General features: G+C 47.8%; 1 pseudogene; it reads right to left on the bottom strand.

Annotated features, from left to right (window-relative positions):
• Positions 1-320: 320 nt before the first annotated feature.
• Positions 321-5,103, bottom strand: LOC131918956 (transmembrane protein 161A-like; annotated as a pseudogene).
• Positions 5,104-5,732: the final 629 nt, after the last annotated feature.

The raw sequence follows: 5,732 nt of genomic DNA on the forward strand, positions 1-5,732 counted from the left end.
CTGTTTTCCCAAAAGTGTTTATCAATTGTAAATGTTTCCTTGTGGATGTTTTAGGGTCGTTTATGTATGCAATCACATCATCTGCACATAAAGATATATTGACTTCTTCCTTTCCAGCTAATAACCCCTTGATCTCCTTCAGTTGTCTGATTGCTCTAGCTAAGACTTCAAGTCCTATATTGAATAGATATGGAGAGAGTGGATGAACTTTGTCTTGTTCCTGATTTTAGTGGAAATGATTTTAGTGGTACTGAGGGGCACACACAGGACAGCCCCAGTTCCAGTGGGCAAGGATCAGATGTTAGCGCCTGGTGATGTCATTAAGCTCGGAGGCTGCCTGGTACTGGTGGAAATAGAAGCACTGGAGGTGGTCCACCGGATGAGGTTGGCCAGTACTCCACACCACGGAAGAAAAGGGGAGTGTGCAGGCTGCCCAGGACCCCTGCCACCTGGGCCACAGTCTTCTGGGCCTAGTTCTCTGCAGGGTTCACAGGGATGAAAGTCTGAGGACTGGGGCAGGGCCAGTGAGGAAGGAGGGCTTGGAGCCCAAGAGTAGCCACCTGCAAGAGGGAAGAAGGAAATTATGGATGGAGACAGAATAGTGGGAGTCTAGAGGCTCCTACCCATGCCCAGGTTATACCCAACTGACCTTAGGGGTCCTCCATCCTCCTCAGTCTGCAGGCCAGCCCACACTACTACCTGCTGGTCCCGCCTCCACTCTCTCTGTCATTAGGTCTTGTCCCCACACTCTATAGGCCAACAGTCTGTGCCCCTGCCCAAGCCCTGCCCACACTTCTATCTGCTGGCCCCACCCTTACCAGGCCACACCCAACTTCTGCCTGCTGGCCCTGTCCTTGCTCAGACCCCAACCCCACCTTTTATCTAAAGCCCAACTTTTATCACACTTGTTCCCACCCTCTATCTAGCGGCCCCGCCCTCTTTCCCAATAGCCCAATACCCAGAGTCTTGAGAAGCTGTGTGCAGTGCAGAGTGAGAATGGGCTGTAGTCAGGTACCACAGACTCGCCATTATTGTGTATCAGTGGACACGGACCCCCTGTCGGGGGAGACAGTGGAGGCTGCAGAGGCGGTGGTCTTCCCAGAGCAGGGACCCCATGACCAGGCCCCCTCAATCATGGGACTATCCCACCCAGGGTGCATACGCACTGCTGGATCTCGCGAGCCTCAATGCGGCTGTCCTTTTTGTGCAGCTTCTCCACACACTGACCAAACACAGGTAAGCCTGCAGGTGCAGCTGGGTCACCACCAGCTGCAGTAGGTACAGCTCCACCAGCACCCAGAGGTACAAGGTGTTGAAGGCCCCGTCGGATGGCCTGCAACAAGAGCCAAGCAGGAAGGAAGTGTGGGTGAGCCCCTCTTTCCCCAGGCCAGAACCTTTTCAGCTCATTCCCAGTCTCAGACACCCCAGGCCCCACGGTGCCCTCACACAGGCACAGAGAGAAAGGTCACATTCCCCATGGGTGCCTGGTACAGGGAGTCCCAGGTGACAGGTTTTGTCCAGAGCCACATGGAGGACAGGAAGCTCGTGTGCAGGAGCAGCCTGAGGACGATCACCATGGTAGGGCCAGGCTTCTAATCCCAAGCCTCCACAGCAGTCTCCATCCCATCCCGCGGGGCCAGGCCAACCGCAGCCTTGGGCCTGTCTGCAGACAGGGTCAGTGCATCCAGAGCTAGTTCATTTGGCCCAGAAAAAAAAAATAAGGAAGATGCCCAGCAAGGGGCCTAGCACAGCTAGCCCAAGGTGGATGGCCAGCTTGACCACAGGGAGTCTGGGGAGAAGAGAAGTTTTCAGGGAATTCACGACTGGTCATAATTCAGCTTGAGGACCTCTGGTTGCTCCCCTCTACCTGCACCACCCCACTAAAATCCAGTCCCCAAGACGCCCAGTCCCAACCCTGCTTCTTCAGAACAGGCTTTAGGTTCTGGGTCATGTTGGCCAGGCCTGGGGAAAGGAGAGGACCAAATGTGTGGATTACTAAGGTTTCTGGGGTTAGACTGGCTGGCTGTAGTGGTTTGAAAGAAAATGGCCCCCAAAGGGAGGTCATTAGGAGGTACGGCTTTGTTGGAGTGGGTGTGGTCTTGTCAGAGGAAGTTTGCCTCTGTGGAGGTGGGCTTTGAGGTCTTATATATGCTCAAGCCACACCCAATGTCTCAGACTACTTCCTGTTGCCTGCACAAGATGTAGAAGACTCAGCTTCTCTCCAGCACCATGTCTGCCAGCATGCCACCATGTCCTACCATGATGATAATGGACTAAACCTCCGAAACTGTAAGCCACCCAATTAAATGTTTCCCTTTGATTCTATGAGCAAGGGGCATCAAGATCATGATGGGGAAACCTACAGATGCAACCAAACCAAACTAGTAAGAACTTAGAAAATTTAGTCCCACACTTGTGGAGCCTCCACAGGACTGGACTAGGCCCTGTGCATAAGTGAGACAGTTGTGTAGCTTGATCTGCTCAAGGGGCCCCCTGGCAGCAGGATGAGGATCCATCCCTGGTGCATGAGCTGGCGTTTTGGAGCCCACTACTTATAGTGGGACACCTTGCACAGCCCTGAGGTAGGGGTGGAGGTGGAGGAGGTTGAGGAAGGGGGAGAGGGTGGGGGAATGGAGAGGTTTTGACTGCCTCTACCAAATGGATCAGGCTCTGCTGACTCCCCATGGGAGGCCTTACCTTCTTGTAGGAGGGAATGGGGGTGGGTGGGTGGGGGAAGGCTGGAGGGGTAGGAGGAGGGAAGAGGGGGAGTCTGTGATTGGTATGTAAAATGAATAAAAAATTTCTTAATTAAAAAAGAAGAGTTGCCATGGTCATGGTGTCTCTTCACAGCAACAGAAACCCTAAGACAGAAGTATACAGAGAGAAGGCCAGAGTGAGCAAGCACCATAACACTAAGCTATGTTGGTCTCCTGGGCTGGGCCCAACATAAAAGGCCTCTGTGAAGTGAGAGGGCCTAGCAGCTGCACATCAACGGAGCACATGGAAAAGTTCACTGAGTGCAAGGCAAAGTCTACAAACCATTCATAGTCCACAAAGAACTGCAGGACTAGAGGGACAGGAGCTCTGCTGCAGACTCCAGACTCACCGGACTCAAAGCCTCCCTGGGCAGGATGACCACAGTAGCTGGGGAGGGTGTCCACAGAAGTGAGGGGACAGGTCTCCAGCTGGAAAGGGGCATCTCAAGGCACCTTTGACAATGGCTTCTCATCATGAAGGCCATTCACCCAGCTAGGCACATGGGGACAGTGAGAGGTGAGTTAGAGCAATCTCCTCTTCACTCTTTTAGTAGAACAAACCACCACCAACAATTAATACAACAGGAGATTCACCCTGGGATTAGTAGCAATGTGCAATACTAAGCATTTTCACCTGCAGTTTTGTGTCCAGCTCTATGAAATAATTGTTTTTATTCCCTCTTCAAAGATAAATAAATGGAAGCATAGCAACACAGGAAGAAAGATGTAATTCTCTTAGGTAAATCTAGATTTGGAAATTATATGACTTGAAAGACATTATTAAAATAGCAACTTCTGTATGCTATAAATCACTAAAGGCTGCTAAGAGCCATTCAGGTCTGGAGCACCTGAATGATTGGATGGAAAGTATGTATATTATTCTTATATTACTTCCTTATGAATATACATATATATATACATATATAAAATTATAATTTATATCACAGCGGACACTTTTTGTTTTGTTTTATTTTTGTAGCAATTGAAAATCTGATTTATACAGAAAATTTTAAAAAGTTTTAAAGTATCTAAAACAACTTCTAAAAAGAACAAAATGAGAAAGATCGTGCTATCTAATTCTGACTTATTAGAAAGTGACAGTGGTGTGAAGAGGGGCAAATATATTCAGAAAAGAAATCCATGTGTGTGTATGGTAGGAGATTTTTGGCAAGAGTTTAAAAGCAATTCAAGAAAAATATAGTCATTTTAGTAAATATATTCAGAAATATGAAGGGAAAAGAAATCCATGTGTGTATGGTAGGAGATTTTTGGCAAAAGTTTAAAAGCAATTCAATAAAAATATAGTCATTTTAGCAATTGGTGGTAGAACGACTGGATATCCACAGGTGAAGGAGATAAAAGAAAAAATAAAAATCCTTGGTTTAAAATCTAGTAACAGATAGAAGCCTAAGTGGATCATAGACCTAGGTGCAATAATCTAATAATAAAACTATCTAGAAGGAAATCTAACAAGATTTTTGTGGCATTGTATGAGGCAAGCATTCATAAATATCACACCCAATGCATACTTCATAAAAGAGAAATTTCCAAGGCCCAGAGAACATCTCAGAAGAGGGTGAGAAAGAATATAAGAGCTGAGGATGGTTAGGCATGCAGCAAAAGAAGCTGCCAAGGTGTAGCTGCTGTACTCGGGAACTCACTGACCATGTACTTATCTGCACAAGATCTCCATAGAATTGGGCCCCTCAACATTCCATCATGGATGCTGGGGGGGGGGGGCATGAGGCCATCCTTTTATGAAAAAGTATTGGGAGCTAATGATTGTTGGGAGTGGGTATCATTTTATTTGGTGGTATAACTGCAGATAATCTGTCCTTGCTCCCACAAATAACCTCCCCCACTCCCCGCTTAGACAGAAAACCTCTAACTGAACTCAGTAGAGTGACCCACACACAAAAAAGGCATGGAAGTATGAGGGAGACATGTGGAGAGGAAAAGTTACAACAGAAGAGGGAGCGGGGAGAGAAGGAACTAGACTCGTCCCGACTGGTCCAGACCAGAACTGAAGAGTGTACCAGACTTGACTGGAGCAGGCCAGACTATTTTTGTCTGTCTGTCTGTCTGTCTGTCTGTTTGGCGTGTGTGTGTGTGTGTGTGTGTGTGTGTGTGTGTGTGTGTGTGTGTGTGTGTGGTTTTTGCTGGACAGGACTAAACTTGATCAGTTCAAATTAGGCTTGACCTGTTTGGACCAGGTTTGACCTGTTTGGACTGAAGCATTTTGCCCACTGATGTATCTCCTCAGCCCAGCATGCTTTTCTCCCCCTCCCCATCCTTCCAGGAAAGAAAAGCTAATACGTTACCTACCTAAGAAAATCCATGTGTTCATCTTGACATGTATTTTACAATTTATCACAAATCCTCAGTGTTTATAACTACTGTCAGAAACACAGTGGCTTACCCAGGCTAAGACCACCTGCCTGGAAGCCACATGAAATGCAGAATCCCTCTGGCTGTGACTCCCCACCATCCCCATCACCTCTCTTTCCCAAAAAAGATAGGAGTCTATTCTTCTTCATGGTGGAATCGTACTCTAACACTGAGCACACACTTGTCAAAAGCACAAATGGCCAATGAATGTATGGGGGGGGGGAGATCCCTCAGCATCTTCAGCCAGCAAACAACAGAGATCAGAGCTACACAGATCCTCTCACACCCAAGCCACAGGAGCTATCACCAAGAATTCAAGACATAGTAAATTCCGGTAAGGAGGCAGGGGAAGGGCCCTTCTGCAGCCTTGGTAGGGGCGAGAGTTAATGAAGCCACTACTGAAAAGTAGATCGGCTCCTCGAAGGACTGACAGTAGAAACAACACACGATCCAGCTCTACCACTAATTTCTTGTATTAAGTTTTCACAAGAAGATTCAGAGAAGCCAGAGGATGTCAGGGAACTTGAGGTGAAGAGTGAGGGGAAAAGGCAAAAGGGTGGAGTCTCCAAAGACAACTTCAGTTTGCAC

Source organism: Peromyscus eremicus, chromosome 9 (genome assembly GCF_949786415.1).
Source record: "Peromyscus eremicus chromosome 9, PerEre_H2_v1, whole genome shotgun sequence".
NCBI lineage: Eukaryota > Metazoa > Chordata > Mammalia > Rodentia > Cricetidae > Peromyscus > Peromyscus eremicus.